Source organism: Anastrepha obliqua, chromosome 6 (assembly GCF_027943255.1).
Source record: "Anastrepha obliqua isolate idAnaObli1 chromosome 6, idAnaObli1_1.0, whole genome shotgun sequence".
NCBI classification, from domain to species: Eukaryota; Metazoa; Arthropoda; class Insecta; order Diptera; family Tephritidae; genus Anastrepha; species Anastrepha obliqua.
This window is the reverse complement of record NC_072897.1, coordinates 57,684,411-57,702,578: the sequence shown is the minus strand read 5'-3', so window position 1 is coordinate 57,702,578 and position 18,168 is coordinate 57,684,411. Positions and strand designations below refer to the sequence as shown.

General features: G+C 39.4%; 1 protein-coding gene and 1 pseudogene across 1 annotated transcript in view; one reads left to right on the top strand and one right to left on the bottom strand.

Annotated features, from left to right (window-relative positions):
- Positions 1 to 18,168, bottom strand: part of LOC129250045 (zwei Ig domain protein zig-8-like) — a 102,896-nt gene that overhangs the window by 42,795 nt on the left and 41,933 nt on the right. The gene's annotated exons all lie outside the window — the stretch shown is intronic.
- On the top strand, positions 11,782 to 12,436 carry LOC129250569 (uncharacterized; annotated as a pseudogene).

Below are 18,168 nucleotides of genomic sequence, written 5' to 3'. Positions count from 1 at the left end.
TAGATAACTCGCAGCCAGAAGAGCCTTTGATAGTACAGTCATCATCACCCCGGAGGTCCACGCTCCTTCTGGATCGGGCGGCTAAGCTGGGCTCCAAGCCACCGGGGGGGTCGGCAGGTTGCGGATCGCCGGAAGGCCTGCAATTGCAGGGTAGTTGTGAATAAGTTTTAACAAGTTTGCAGGGTAGTTGTGAATAAGTTTTAACAAATAAGCAACCCCCGACAAGGAGCGGCTGGAACAGAGGACGCGGTACAAAAGCTAGCTAGTCCGATGAAGTTTCAGTGACAAAGGCGAATAGACACCGCCTTTCCAAAATTATGTGTCCCCTTCATTATGCGTGGGCATGATGAACATACAAAAAACCAGAAGCATATGACTCAAAGCGAGCGGCTCCCTGGTCAGCGTCTGCTCTCCAAAGTAGAGCGGCTGCCTCAACATCATCACACAGAAACTGTGATGAAACAAACGAACCTGGCAATCAAACGGATATAGATTTTAACAAACGTTTTGGATTTGATGATTTTGGGCTGACGGTTGCAACAGTCTTTTACCTTAGTACACAGGAGTGAAATCCTGTGGAAACGGCTCTCAGGTAAATGTTGCAGACCGCCTCCGTCCTGTTAAACCCGTGGCGGGTCTTCAAGTACGTTCGAAGCTACGTCGCCATTAAGTTGGCGGTACAGGCTCAGATGAGAAATTCCTGACTAATGCCATCCTGGCTCTGAACGCAACAGCCCATAAGGTTTTGCGTCAACCCTTTGCGCGGCCTCCCTGCAATGCATAGATAACCGCGGGGAAAAAGCGGCAACTGTACATCGAGCAGAGATAGCGGCTTGAAGCGAGGACCCTTATAAACATGAACGCACAAACAAAAACACAACAAACACAACAGACTCAACAGATAAGCAAGCTACAGACGCCATTGCAACAGAGAGGATCACCTGGTTACGAAGGCCTGGAAGCTTTCAGAAGAAGAAGTAAGATTCAACATTCGCCGCCGCGAACTCTGGGAGAAAAATCGGGACTCAACGAGAGGGCTGACGCCTCTCTGACACCATCCTTACCAGAGATAAACAAGAAAGATGCGCTAAACACCCCTACTGATGAACAGGGCCTGCCCTCCGAGAAAAGTTCACCAAAGCAGGAGTTCATAGCAAAGATGAGGACGGGAGAAGAGGAAGCTCTCATGAAGTGCCGCCTCACGCTAGGGAAAATGAAACTGGCAATGCTGAAGCGGAAAAATATAAGTATCGACGTAAAAAACGGCGTATCCGAACTAGACGAGCTCTTCGACATTATTGAAAGCCTGAGACGAAACTGGATTAAAGCGGAACACGAAGCCAAAAAAGTAAGGCCGGTGAAACCAGCAGAAGCCCAAAGTGACCCAAGTAATTTGATCACTCCGACGGCTGTATCATCGAAACGGGCGGCCTCGAGCCCGGCAGAGCAAGGGACGGGGAAAAGAGTATGCGAGAGTGGCAAAACTGATTGGAAAACAGTGACTAGAAAAAAGACGAAAAAACAAGACGCAGAAACACAAATCAAGCAGAGACCTCAGACAAAAAAAGACGAAAGAAAACCCAAACAGCGGTCGGAAGCAGTACTCTTCAAACCGGCGGAAGGACGAAGTTACGCCGAAGTTCTGCAAAACCTCCGCCAATACGTTAAATCAGACGAGAACCGTGTGGAAGTTCGGGCAATAAGGAAAACCAAATCGGGCGCACTCCTCCTTGAACTAGACAAAGGTATAAAACTAGGACCAGAGTTCCATGAAGCTCTGAGGAGCAAGATGAAAGATATCGCTTCCGTAAGCGAGCTGAAAAACAAAACAACAATTGAGATACGGGACCTAGACGCACTGACTACAGCAGACGAAGTTGCAACGGCCATTAACCAGCTATTAGGCGAGACCAACGAGGAAATCACTGTTAAACTATCAGCACCAAACAGCCGAGAACAGCTAAAAGCGTATGTGACGCTATCGTCAGAAGGCGCAAACAAAATTCTCCAGAAGGAACGCGTTAAAATAGGATGGATCAACTGCAAAATGAGACTCTGCATTGACAAAAAGAAATGCTACCGGTGCTTCGAAACCGGACACTTACAATGGCAGTGTAAAGGGCCTGATAGAAAGGGCAAAGGACTGTGTATACGATGCGGGAAGCCAGGACACAAAATTAAAGAATGCAGCAGCCCACTGGATTGTTGTATATGTCGAAGTAAAGGTGTTTCTGACACAGGACATATGCTAGGCTCAGTACGATGTGCGGCCTACAATGAAATCATGTCGAAATGATAAAGATTCTACAAGGAAACATGCACAGGAGCACTACGGCACACTTACTCCTACCGCAAATTATGCTGGAACAGGAAGCAGACATAGCGGTTCTAAGCGAACAGTACGCCTCTCCAAGTGTTGAATGGTTTATAGAAGATCCCTCTTCTACAGCAGCAATATGGTGCAAGGATAACACGAAACTCCAAGTGACGAACAGTGGAACCGGAAACGGGTACATCTGGGTGAGGAGCAAATGTCTCACAATTATTAGCTGCTACCTTACACCAAGCGATAGTATCGCTGACTTCCAAGCTAAATTGGACAATATTGAAGACACAGCTCGCCAAATAAGCGGGCACACCATCATCGCCGGAGACTTTAACTCTAAGGCCATGGAATGGGGTAGTCGAACAACAAACCCGAGAGGTCAACGAATAATAGACATGGCCGCTAGACTAGGACTCGCCGTTGCAAACGTGGGCAATAAAGCTACCTTTCGAAGACCAGGGTGTGAAGGCACAATTCCGGATATAACTCTAGTGTCTGAAAGCTACGCAAACAAAATACGTGAATGGACAGTTCTGGAAGATTACAATGGCAGTGACCACCAGTACATTACCTACTGCGCCGGAGAGACAAACGCTAACGCAACGAAATGCATCAAAAGCTCGCGGAAGTGGAATACATCAAAACTTGACAAAGCAAAACTTATAGCTAAAATTGACGAGGAGCAACCACACCACGAAGAGCCAAGTAGCGCCAGACACAAAGTAGAGATGACGCTGAGAAGGATAACGCAAGCGTGCTCAGCAGCAATGCCCAAGATCAAAAGCGCACACCCAAAGAAGTCCGTGTACTGGTGGACAAACGAAATCCGCGATCTGAGGCATACGTGCATCAGCAAAAGAAGAAAGTATACAAGAGCACGAAGAACCAGCCTCGCCACAACAGAGCACGCCGAATACAAAGCCGCAAAAAGCACCCTAAAGACGGCCATCCTGGAAAGCAAGAAAGAAAAATGGGAGGAACTTCGGCGCGATATAAACCAAAATCCCTGGGGCTTAGGATATAAACTCGTGCTTAACAAGCTCGGAGCAAGGCAGCCACCTCCTGAACTAAGCGAAGCCACTATGGAAAACATAGTGAACACACTCTTCCCCACACATGACCTCATGGCAGATAGAGTTGACGAGGAAAATACCGACCCACCCCCGCTTTTCACGGTAGAGGAACTGAGAGACGCAGCTGCAACCCTCAAAAATAACAAAGCGCCAGGTCCTGACGGGATTCCATCGGAGGTTTTGAAAATTATCGCAGTTGAGCGCCCACAAACGCTTCTCCACATTTACAATGCCTGCTTATATGAAGGAACTTTTCCAGAAATTTGGAAGAGACAAAAGTTAGTCCTCATAAGCAAAGGGAAAGGAGACCCTGAAACCCCATCAGCGTATCGCCCTCTGTGCATGCTCGACACGGCAGGAAAGCTGCTAGAAAAAATGCTGAAACCACGAATGGCAGCAGCGATAAACGAATCGGGAGGCCTCTCGGATAGGCAACACGGCTTTAGACCGCGAAGGTCCACAATTGGAGCAATTGAAGATGTAGTAAAGAGCATAGCAAAAGCACGGAGCATAAATCGTTCTCCTCGACCAATCGTGCTCCTCGCTACAATCGATGTAAAGAACGCTTTCAACAGCGCAAAGTGGAAAAATATGATAGACGCATTGGAGAAGCGATTCAAAATACCCCAACACCTGATGAAGATGATCCGCAGCTACCTCAAAGACCGCGTACTCATCTACGACACAAGAAAAGGACAACGGACAAAAATGATAACCTCTGGCGCGGCCCAAGGGTCCATACTAGGCCCCGATCTCTGGAACGTCAGCTATGACGGCATCCTCACCACCGACATGCCCGACGACTGCTACCTAGTAGGATACGCTGACGATGTCGCAGCAGTAATTACCGCACGGGATGTAGACGCAGCAAGGCGGAAACTTACACAAACGATGACAAGAATCAAGACATGGCTCGACTCGCAAGACCTGAGTTTAGCTCCGGAAAAAACAGAACTGATCCTATTCACGAGAGCGCGCATACCTGTAGAAGTGACAATGCCAGTCTACACAGAAAACAAAACAACCTCAAAAGTAGTGAAATATCTGGGCATCAAACTCGACAACAAACTGACATACTGGGCACAAATCCAGTACGCTGCTGAAAAATCCACCAAAACAATATCAAGGCTATCAAGACTAATGGCAAACATCGGAGGACCCATCGCAAGCAGGCGGAAACTGCTCGTGGACACGACGGTATCCATTCTACTATACGGATGTGAAGTATGGGCGGACACACTTAAAACTGAGTGTCGCCGCAAGATCCTGGCCAAGGCCCAAAGAACCGCCGCCCTCCGCGTTGCTTCAGCTTACCGTACGGTATCAGAAGCAGCAGTACTCATTATTAGCGGCACTATACCTATAGATCTGCTAGCGAGAGAGCGAAAAGAACTATGGAACTTCAAAAAGAGCGAGACAAACGCCATAGGAGACCACACACGCGCCCGCACCAAAACGAGCGCAAAACAGCAAATTAGAGCACATACACTGCAAATATGGCAAGAGCGATGGGAGTCAGAGACGAAAGGCCGATGGACGAAGAGACTTATACCAAACATAGACAAATGGTATAACAGACAGTTCGGCGAGGTAAACTATTATACCACCCAGATGCTATCTGGACATGGATACTTTTACAAATACCTTAACAACATAGGTAAGTCAGAAACCACTAAATGCATCTACGGATATGCACTTATTGACGACGCAGATCACACTTTCTTCAAATGTGAGAGATGGAAACCAGATCGCACAGCTGTCGAAGGCAGACTAGGCCCCTTAAGAGCTGACAACATCACTGATAAAATGATAGAAAGCGCAGAAAATTGGGAAATTATTCGCACGTATATAGAGCGAGTTCTACGTGCCAAAAAACTTGACATGGACAGAGGTCCTGATATATTTGACTAGAAGATAAACCGACAACATGAATCCCCGCAGATAGAGACAAAAGAAGACGAGCCTATAGCATGAACGCTGGCTACAAATATGGTGGACCCAGACGTGGGTGAATTAGAATTTGGTCCTTTTCATGGACGCCGTTCTGGGCCCTCCCGAAGTAATGTACAAATCAGTTCCGGGAGGGAGTCTCCCCAGGAGAGGAGGAGGGACTGTTTTAGTGGTCACACCACACGACGCAGTAGACGACGGTCGCTGTAAGTGCGAAGGCATTTTGAACCCTACCTCACCCACCAAAAAAAAAAAAAAAAAAAAAAAATCACCCTTAGAACAAGAATTGACTGATGAATCTGAATGTGAAGATGAGTCATGGGGGAAGGTTTTCTGGACATCCAGGCCAGATCCCGATGAATTTGATAAGGTGACAATAAAACCTCGGTATTTATTGAATAGGAAAGCACGTCCAGTAGCGCATTTCCAAAAGTTTTTTAGTGATGAAGTCTTCGATTTGATTGTTACTCAGACAAACTTGTATGCGGAGCAGCAAAATATAAAAAATTGGCAGCCTGTTGACACACAGGAAATTGGTGCTTTTTTAGGCATTCTCATTATAATGCGTTATCATATTCTTCCACATATCGGTTTATATTGGTCATCGGATCCTGGATTTCGTGTGAATGAAATAGCTGAAGTTATGACAGTAAACCGCTTCAAGAAAATTTTAGAGACTTTGCATTTGAACGATAATAGTCAACAACCAAGTAGAGAAGATTAAATTTTGATAAATTGTATAAAATTCGTCCTCTTATATCTTTACTTAGTCAATCATTTTAAAACAATGCCTTCAATTCCTCTTCCCAAAGTATCGATGAGAGCATGATACTATTCAAAGGGAGGTCCAGATTGAAGCAGTACATGCTTTAGCGGCATAAAAAAAGGCTATAAAGTGTAGTGCTGTTGTGATAGTAGCACAGGGTAGTTGTATAACTATGAAATTTATACAGGTAAAACAGGACAAGGAACAGAAGATGGTCTAGGGGCTAATGTCGTAAAGAAATTGTCAAATAAATTAGCACAAGAAGATTTCAAGTCTCATGTTACATTCGATAACTTGTATGAAAAAAATATTTATGCCACTGGAACAGTAAGAAGAAATAGAGCAATTTTACATAACATAATAAAAAATAACACAAAAAGAAACGGCAGAAACAAAAGCCTAAAGTTGAAAAAAAGTGAATCCAAGTGGAGAACTAAACAACATGTAGCATTTACTGTGTGGCAAGATACTAAAGAGGTTTTATTGTTGACAACTGCATTTCATCCTAAAGTGGAAGTAACAACTATACAAAGAACGCAAAAAAATGGCACCAGGGAAGCTGTAAGTTGTCCTATGGGTGTGAAACAATACACCAAAACAATGGGCGGTGTCGACCGTTTTGACCAAGTGAAGGGGACGTGTGCTGTCGGAAGGAGAAGTAAACGCTGGTGGTTGCGGATATTCTACTTCTTGGTGGACGCAAGTTTGACAAACTCTTTCATTTTATATTCCCTAACGTCGAGAGTAGAACAGCTTACCAACTTAGAATTTCGGGTGGCTGTTGCCAGAGGATTGATTAGTGGCTATAGCAGCAGAAAAAGAAGATCAAGCTTGCCTACATATATCTGCAAGAAATCACGCATAGCATGCCCAGAGGTATATCAAAAAACTGTAAATGCTGTACCTGAAGAACTGCGGTTTGTAAACGTAGGTGACCATATGCCAGCAGAGTTGGAGACTTACCGACGCTGTAAATTGTGCAGCACAAAGGTCAAAGATAAGCGTAGCAAAATAAAATGCAGCAAGTGTAATGTCCCTCTTTGTATCACGCCTTGTTTTGCACAATTTCATAGAAAATAATGTCTCAAATTCAGCTTGCATGTGGCTCTGTTGACGGGCAGTGGGAATATTTTTACCACCTATTTTTCCAAAACTTCCGAAGTAATTAGTGTTTTTCTTTTCGCAAGTTATTTTATTACTCTGAATCCTTCTGCCTTATAAAGGGCTAAAGAACTAAAACGTGGCACGAATGCATAAACGGTATACTCGTGTACCGCACTTATGATGAAAAGTAAATAGTTGTTTAGAAATTGGATACATCATACTGCTAGCAGTAAAATTTGTATTGGTCGAATTTTCGATTACGAGCGATACTATTATAGTTTTGTATGAATACGACACGCCTTAAAAGTCTAAAGATTATGAATAAAGAGTGCACATTTCGGTGTAACCAAAATATATTATTTTTTCTCAAATATCACCAAATGATATTAACTAATGCGAAGACCATGACACTACTACCGCTTAATATCAACCACTGCAATACGGCACAGGGCCTTTTAGACCAATTGCTGACGGAGAAAAAGATTAATGCGATGCTGCCATCGGAGCCGGGAGCACCTGACTTATATATGTACATGTACATACATATTTGTATTTATCTATAAAGGTTAATAAAAATATAAGACCTTTATTTATTACTTATTCAATGAAATTTTTGGTCCCCCAGTTGATAATCCAAATATTGTATTTACAAAAACCAAATACCTTCATAGGCGAAGAAGTAGCTATATAAAATGTTCTTTAATACAACAAAAGCTATTTCATTCATAAACGCAAGCGCATATTTCTCAAAGCAAGGCTTGTTTATTCATAAAACGAGGCCACCACATCTAATCCATAAGCCTATTTTTCTTCAGCAAGACAAAAATATTTGGTGAACCGTCAATTTTTGTCGGTGCAAGTGAAGGCATCTTCGTATATACATTAGACCGGAGTGAAATACGTAAATTTTTTTCAAATCATATCGTAATAGCAGGGAAAAGTTGCTACATATCAATACAAGTTCAGGAAGAAAAAGAAATTTCAAATCGGTTAATATCTTCCGTTCGCGCATTGCATTTAAAATTTACAAATTTTATAATAAATTGAACAAATATTCGAAAAATTGTAAGAGGTGGAAATGATGTTAGATAAAGTTCATTTTTTGTAGACTATTACAACATCAGGTATAGTTTGAAAAGGAAAACGTCTACCGCTCTATCAAAGCCCCTACAGCCCCTGAAAAGAAGTGGAAAATGCCATTTTTTGTATAAATTTACGTAATTGCGGGTGGTTAGTTTCTCTATTTTAATTTTTGTATAAGTCTTCTTGAGTATATAAGTAGAATAAATTATTCCCCTCTTAGCGCGCCCACTGACCACACTATCTTAAAGAAGTTTTGTACAGCTCTTGGCCTGCCCTTTTTGGACGACTCAGAACTCACCGCGTGAAGGTTACTGTACGACGAGTTCCACCCACTCCCTTCCCAACCAACCAACCAAAGATGAAAAATTGTTTATTCGGGAGTGGCAAAGTCTGCTTTAGTGTCAACTTGAGGCATAACTGTACGAGAAGTGAGTGCTGCTCTTATAAACCCATCACGTCTCTCGTTCCCATACACTTTTGAGGACGCTTGAGTTACTAGTTTTACGCAACTCTCCACAGCTTGCGTATGGCATGGAATAATTGTTAAATCTATGGTTAATTTAGGTTTTTCTTTATCAGAAATTAATTGCAAGATATCTTCAGAAGATGCCTCATAGGTAATTCATTAAAATGGAGGAGACAGATAGCCCATTGTACTGGTCTTTTTAAACGCGTTTCAATGAATTTTATTGCACCATTCTTCCACCCAGTATTTGTTGACGTACCATCACATCCAATCACTACAACATTAGATTTATTTATACCATTTTCTTCAAAATAATTTACAATGCTGTATGCTGTGTCCTTTCCACTTTTTGAAGTAGGTACTAAATGACAAAGGTACTTTGAGCCTGGTTCTGCTATTACTGAAATGTGCTCTTCTTTTTTTATAGATTGATAACGTTTGTTTCCTTTTTCAACTAAAACTAAAGTGTCATCCATCCTGCCATCAAAATACACACACATCGGATCGTTTAATTTCTCTATTGCATTCCCCGATTCGATAAGTTTTAGTCTACATTTTTCTTTTTCTCTTCTCATTTTGCTTCGATCAACAACAAAAGAAGTATCTTTGTCCGTTATAAGACCAACGTCTTTAAATGCACTAGACACAATAGCTGCTGCTGCTCTATCAGATACTCCAAAACGATCACTTGTTAAGGCCGTTGCTGGAAGTGATAAGCGCATCTGTGCATTTTTGGAACTTGCTGACTGAGAGGAAATAGAGCGTGGGGTCTGAAAATCGGGATCATTCTTATCATTGTCAACTTCAGGAGTTATCTCTGTTTCAGAATCAATACTACTACAAGAAGGTCCAGGTAAGTTGGTCTGACTTAAGTGACGAGATTTTCTCTGCAATTTTAATGTAAGCTTTTGAGTTTCTTTGGTATCTACTGTCCCAATCTTTCCTTGTCCGAGATATCTTTGAGCATATAGAAATTTGATTTCTAATGGTGGTATCTTTCTATCTTTAGGGCATGTGCAGTTGATAGTTACCGGCCTGGGACAAATACACTTGTCAAAGCTTCTTTGACAAAAGCAATTGAGTGTCATCTCGCACTTGCAGGACGAAATGTCAAATAATGTACTTGAAGATTGTTCAATAAAATCATTGTACTTCTTTTGTTTCTCAGGTGTATCTTTGTCCCTTGAATAAGATTTACGAAGAGTGTAGTATCGATTATGTAGATGTTTAATCTTTTGTACAACTCTTGTGTGGGAAACTATTGGAATCGAAGCCTTGGAATAAAGGGACTCAGTCTGATGAGCTACAGTATCTGCTACAACTGTGAAGCTTAACTTCTGACCAGAACTGGCAGCAGAAGATTCTACTGACATTTTGTACCTCACTTCTTGCCAACATTGTATAATGTCGGTATTAGTGGGAAGGACCGATGACAGCAGTGGTTTAGGTGCACCAAAAAATGGGCAGTGTATGTCCTTACGAGTAAGAGACATGAATAAAATGTTTCAAGAGATTTAATGTTAAGTAATTGTGTAAACTATGTAATTCAAAAGAACATCGAATAGAATTTTTTTTGACCAAACAGCGCTGTTCGACAAGAGTGAAAGCAGAACTGGTAATGACCAGAGAGTACTAGCTCTTCCGTGCACTTCGTTTATCGGTATGCCAGAATCAAAAGCAAAATGAAAAGAAAGACGATGGAATACAAGTAACCAAGTGGAAGACGATCTAAAGCACAGACGTGTTGTAGTAGCCGTAAGCCGCTTTCACGCAAGCCTCATTTGGCATAGGCTTCCTTAGTAGATTTGGTGTAAAATTGGTAAAAGTTAATCGCTCAGAACCACAGAAATGGATAGATTAGTAAATTAAAAATCTACTACTCAATGCTAAAAGTGCTATGTATAAAAAGGGAGCTCGATCTTTAATCATTTACCACTTCTACAAGTTTTCGTAAATCAGCTAGATTTGGGATAAAATTTGTAAATTTTAAATGCAATGCGCGAACGGAAGATATTAACCGATTTGAAATTTCTTTTTTTTCCTGAATTTGTATTGATATGTAGCAACTTTTCCCTGCTATTACGATATGATTTGAAAAAATTTACGTATTTCACTCCGGTCTAATATACATATGCCCGCATATCCATATGTATGTAAATATGTATTCTAAATGCGCGACAGAATGGCGGCAGTTGTAGCGAATGGTGTTTGTTTAGCTGCTGTGTGTCAAGTGCCTGCAGTAACACACACTAATGATGTAAGAAAAACCGGCGTTAGCTTAAAACAAGTTTACGTCTTGCACATTTCTGTGTAACCAAAAAATATTCTTTTTGTTTCAAATATCACCAAATGAGGGGGGCTCAACCGTTTTTAAGCCATTTTTATAACTAAACGTGAAAGTTATAAAAAAACTAATTCCACGGGAAATAAGATTTCCAGCACTAACATTTGAAAAAAGTGCATAAATAATTAATGAAAAGAAAAAACTGTTTAAAAAATTCAAACAAAGTGAAACAGTTAAGTTCAAATAACGGAAAGTGAAGTTATAAAAAGTAGACTCCTTACAGCTAAGGATACAACATAAAACTGGAATCGCGAAAAAAAGCGACAATATGTATATTTTTTATTCAACACGTTGATCAACGGACGCAGAAAGAGAAACCAACCCAACAGTCACAGTTACAGTTACAGATCAATACCAAGACTGTGCACTCAACATTAGTGATGCGTCGCAAATTAACTTGGAAATTTTAAAAATGTTACCAATATTCACAGGCGACACGAACCATTATAGATCGTGGAGAAAACGTGCCGGACACACGTGGTAACCATCACGAATTACGCTACTACACCCACGTATTATACGGCGCTCTCGATCGTTCATTCAAAAATTCAAGGAGAGGCGGCCGATATTCTTATTAACTAGAACACAAAGTTTAATTTTTACTCTATAATTAACCATCTCGATTATACCTATGCGGACCAGAGACCCCTGTATGTGTTGCTCGAAGCAATGAAAATAATAAAACAAGGAAAAAGGACGTCGGCGGAGTTCCATAGCGAAGTTAGTAAATCGCTTAACCTTGCACTCACTAAAGTTGAGATGGATAGCTCAGGCAATTCCTCAGCCATGAAAGAATACGTAAATCAGGAAGCTGCACGGACATTCATTCTCGGTCTGAACGGCAAATACACCAGCGGCACCCTCTATAGCCACAGTCCAAGGGACTTAGAAACCGCTTACGCAATCGCAAGCACTATGCATCACGACAACGTGAACTTACAGTTCGACTTTCCGCAATACAACCACAGACATTACAATGCTTCGCCAAGTAGAAGATACGAGGAACCACAAAGGTACAGACCTAACGTGCAGGTGCAATATAACCAAACTGCACCCAGGCAAGAGCACCAACCAATAGAAATATATCTGTCTCAAAAATACACGAGATCCACAAATTATAATAGGAACCATTCCGCACCACAAAACAGCTATGACCGCCACAGCCAAGGACTACCCCATTTCGCGGGAACGAAATCCTTCATCTCGTAATTTCAACATACAACAGAAGGTACAACGAGTCAATCAAACACGAGACGAAGAAATACAATCACTTTCACCGGAAAATGAGGAATGTGAAACAGGCAGTGTTTTTTTAGGCGTATGAACGATTTGCCGTGTCTGCCACGCCACTGCAGGAGTACAGGCCAAGTCATCAACTTCCTGATCAACACCGGAGCAACAAAAATTATTTTAGTGAAAAATGCAAAATCGGTAAGCCTATAGCAATCAAGCCAGTTAAAGTAAAAACCGTTCATGGTTACTCAATAACTAAATAAAAAAAAAATAATAACATTGTTAGAGCATAATCACACAATTTTTGAAACAGATGCATTCGAAGAATTTGATATGATTCTGGGTGAACAGGTACTTAGAAAAACGAAAGCAGAGATCAATCTTTTCGAGTACAAGCTCAGTTATAAATATAGGGTCAAGAAAGAAAGAAAATCTGCGCAAAAAATTAATTACACGGTAAATATTTAGTGAAAAATAAAAGGCAGAAATCGAAGAAATTATGTACAAAGAAGTACATACTACCATACACGGTACAAGCTACCATTAGAACGAAATCCGAAGATCCTGTTTGGACCAAGCAATATCTGTACCCTATATCGGATAATGACTTTATTCACAAAGAAATTAACAAACTCTTAGAAAATGAAATAATTCAACCCAGCAAAAGGCCGTACAACTCTCCTATTTGGAAGGTTGCTAAAAAGGTACCGATGAATAAGAGAAACCTAAGCACACAATGGTCGTAGACTTTCAGAAGCTAAAAGCTCAAACTATCACAGATAGATACCCCATACCTGATGTGACTATGACCATACAGAATTTAGGTAATGCAAAGGTGTTTCTTACTTTAGATTTAGAGTCTGGCTTCCATCAGATCCTTATTAATGAATCTGACAGGGAAAAAACGGCATTTAGTGTAAATGGAGCTAAGTATGAATTCCTTCGTATGTCATTCGGCCTGAAAAATGCCCCATCCATTTTTCAAAGTTGCGTGGATGATATTCTTAGACCATATATCGGGAAGTTCGCGTACGTTTATATAGACGATGTTCTCATTTATTCTTCCTCTCCCGAAGAAAATATCGTACATATCCGCATAATAACATGTACATATCCGCCAAGCGAACATGAAGATTTCCAACGAGAAATCTCACATCTTCCAAGATTCTGTGGAATACTTTATATGACCTAAGTAATACAACAGGATCACAGTTGACCCTATAAAAATGCAAACTATTAAAGATTTTCCTATTCCCGCAACACTGATGGAACTCAGATCCTTCCTAGGTATCGCTAGTTATTATAGAAAGTTTAAACAGAATTTTGCAGCCATCGTCAAAACACTCAAAGAATCAAAGCGCAAAAATAAAAATCACCTTAGATAAACTTGTACTAGAAGCACTGAATAAAATAAAAGAGGAACTGCAATCCTAAGTTGAACTCCTCCAACCAAATTTTAGCAAACCAGCTAGTAACTACGCTATAGGAGCCGTATTATCTCAAAACCAAAAACCCATATCATTAATTTCACGAACGCTCAGCGAAACAGAACAGAATCACACAGAAAGAGTTATTCGCAATTGTATGGCCACTACAGAAACTACGTGATTACTTGTATGGTATAGCAGATTTAACAATTTACACTGACCATCAATCTTTAATATTCTCTATATCAGAAAAAACCCCAGTACAAAATTGAAAAGATGGAAAAATTTCATCGAAGAATACGGCCCAGAGCTCGTTTACATACCTGAACATCAGAACGTTGTCGCTGATGCACTTTCTCGCCAGCAAATAAACTTCACTGTAAACTCTGGTGACTCCCAACATTCAGCACAAAGCTCCCCAACACAAAAACTCAAACGAGTAAAGCTAAACGCATTTAAAAATCAAGTTATTGTAAGACATTCAGATTAGAATCCCATCGAAATATCCTCACAAAACATATTTTCTAACAGCCGACATACGATTTTTTTAACGCCAAAACTGAATTGCTAGACAGACTAAAAAATACAATTAGACCAAAAGTAACTAATGCCCTACAAATAGACAAGGAAATATTATAATATTTTACTTCGAAAATGACATTATCGACACATTTCCAACCGTAGCGATTGTACTGGCGCAAAAATTGTTTGACGACATCGAACAACAAGAACAAATCATACAAGACACAAACAAACGTGCTCACAGAAACTACAAACAAAAATAACGCACAGGAAACTTCGCTCAAATATTACTGGCCGAACATGCGTGACGCTTGTAAAGAGGAAGTACAGGACTACGAAATTTGCCTCACAAACAAATATGAACGCCGTCCAAATAAACAACCAGTACCGAACAAGGTACATAGGTGAATACATAAGAATGACTGGCGCCCAACTCAAGTGGCTTAAGTGATCCCACAACACAAACGTATATGTGTGCTAAAAAAATTGCACAACTAATACGATAATTGGACAAAAAACTCTCCATATGAACTGAAACCAAGAATGATAGAAAGAAGATTGCGCCCATCAGAGAGTACGTGACGTCACGTTTGCTGAGTTGTGCAGTATTGCCAACCATTTGCTCTTCGCAATAAATTTAGTGCTTTTATATACCGAAAATGCAAAAATTTTGAAGTTTCGTGTTTGTTTCTTTTTCTTTTAATTTAAAGCTACCGAAACTTTAGGTAAAAAAAAACTGTATTATTATACAAAAGAAGGTTAAAAAAGGCCACTCTGAGAAGATTTTAGTGCTAATGAAAATTAGTTGGTTTTTATAAAATTTGATATTTTGAAAGTGTGAATTTACTTTTTTGCTCCATTTAAGGTTATGCAAGAATATTAAATAACCCTCTCTCAACTCTTCTTAAGATTGAAAACTTTTTACACGTTTTAAAAGGCGTTTGAATTTACTGAAGGCGGATTAAAACCATAGAGGTGTAATCGTTTCTTCCAGCCATCAATCCTTAGTGGGACATAGGGCATTAAGAGGTGTATTCATTATAAAAATAAGCAACAAAATAACAGAAAATACTGAAGAAACTATACTGACATTTTTACAAAAAGAGTACCTTATCTAGTTACATAACCTCAAATATAGCAAATAAGTCGTTCCCTTAACAAAAGAGTCTCGCTTTACAAAAATTGTACATAAGCACAACACATTTATTAAAACAAAACGCACATTCTAAAGACAATTTGTCACACATACAAAGTTCTTTAAATGATTCAATAAAAATTTGCGGTGTTATTTTCTTTGAATGGGAATTTTCGTGCGTTTTTATATCCAAAGGTAGGCAACACTGCAGGAGCGAGAGAGAGATTTGACTGCCGAAAGCAGAAGAACACCAACAACACCTGCAATCGCGAGCAATGCCACCAGATTTTAAAAAAAGTAAAGCTAAATAAAACTAAGTGAATTATTGAACTAATTAAAAAAAAAATGTATATTTTACAAAATTATAAACATAACTTTTAATTAGAACAGGCTAGAAAAATGTCATGAAGAAAGAACTAAAACTCTCAGACTAAATAACAAAAAAAAAAAAATGCTAAATCAAGTTACGAAAATGGTAATCTGGCCATACTGGAGCTAAAATCACGTAACTCGTTGTCAAATTCGCTGAGAGCAAAGTAACGGGACAACGATAGGCGCCATCTCATTATTCGTTCCATCATGAACCGAAACCATAATATAGGATGAATAAAAGAACAAATAATAAAATATTTTCGCCGATACTTCGTGGAGCATAAAATAATTCGAGTCGCGTTATTAAAATGTGTTGAGAACCACACCGTTGAAGCTAGTTGAATTATTCACTGTAAACATTATATTACAAAATTACACAATAAAAATGTGTTAAACAAAAAATTCTTTTTTGAAAATCGAAATATTTGAGTAAGCGTGAACTAACGAAAACGCATCGCAAGTTGTTATAAGCATACAACAAGTACTAAAATCTGAACATCAACATATTCAACTATTCACTATAAAATAAATAAGTGATAAACTAATGTAAAAACATTATACAAAAAATCGTTTCATGCGCCAATACCAAAATTGAGACATTTAAACACGTGGTCCGCGAACGTAAATACATGAAGAAGAGGGGGGAAAAAACACTCAATTCAAGACATTCTTTACTTAAATGCAAAACATTTGTGGGGATCTAATCTGCACCGAGTGATCGAACAAGCGAGAATAAAGTACAGCCCTGCCAGGAGATCGTAAGTTGGATAACAATGCCATTATCGCCGTTAGATAAACATTAAAGTATATTGAAAGGACAGTCTATAGAGATTTATCCATATTTAGGTCTAAAATTCTACAATCAATCGCAGCAATTTATGTGTAAATAATCGTTTAATATAGATCTATGTATACTGAGATTCGTTAATAATTCCATTATCCATCTAGTTCTAAAAACAATCAGCCCAACTTTTGCGTAAACAATCGTTTATTATAGATACTAACAGAAACATTTTTGTGTAAAATATTAGGAGGTTTTGATTTAATTCAATATGGACCGCAATGCAGTGTTATCCTTAATAGAATCCGTGGTTGAAAACACGAAAGAAGAATTGAATAACAAAATTAAAGAAGTAACTAAAGCTTTCGAAAATCTTTCTCCTACAAAAATAGATAGTTACCCACCTGTTACAATAGTCCCTTGTGTGCAAAGCACACATACCGATCTCAATCTAATTAAGTCGTTGCCAGAGTTCAAAGGCAACATAAGAGAATACCCAGCATGGAGGGTCGCCGCGAAATTTGCAATAAATTTTTACGTCGAAGGATCCGAGGCATATTATGTTGCGATTGGAATTCTTCGTAACAAAATTACGCAGACCGCTAATGAAAACTTAAGTTCATTTAATACACCCCTTAACTTTAATGCAATAAGTTTTAGATTTGACCAACTGTATGCTGACAAGCGACCTCTTTACATTTTAGAAAACGAACTTAACACTCTACGACAGGGACGTATGAGCATAGATGAATATTATTCGGCGGTCGATAAGCAATTGACTCTAATTACACTGGATCACAAATTTCAGCTTTTTTTCTGCACCAGAGACGCCGTTATGAAATTCCTATGTAAAATCACCGTCTGATTCCGAAAATCAAGGTTATTTTTTATTCTATGGTAACGTTTTTGAGATATTTACGAATTACCGTTATTTCAAAAAAAAAAAAAATTCGGCTCACTTAATCATATATATCTCGAAAACGAATTGAGCGATTCCAAAACCGTTGAAAGCTTTTAAAAGGTAATAAAATTTGCTATAAACTGTGTGTAAAACACTTTTTGCTAGGCCCTGCAGATTTAAAGATAACGAGCTATCATAACGGATTTTTTTAATTTTTTTTGTAAAAATATAAAAAAATTTGTACTTTGAGAGAAAGGATCTCGAAAACTTTTTACTTTTTCGTATATTTTTTGTTTTCACTCTAAGCTCCGTTTTATTACAAAAAAAATAAACTTTGATTAAACAAAATCGATGAACTAATACAAAAGTTACAAGCATTCAAGTAAATATATCCATTTAATACTTAACACGTTCCCTGTCCCAATACAAAAATGCAAAATTGACCGTCAAGTCCAACAAGGTTTTTTCTGTAGTCATAGGATAGCTTTAGTAATAATAATAACTAAAAAAAAAACGGATGTAGGGTATTTCTACCTGAAACACATATGGTCCATTTTTGCTTCTGCATGTTCATGAAACACATGTGGTTCAGGGAATTTTTTCTATGCTGACACACATATGGCTCAGGAACGTATCAGTGCTTATCAGGCGCACGTTTCCTGAACCATATGTGGCTCAGCGGACA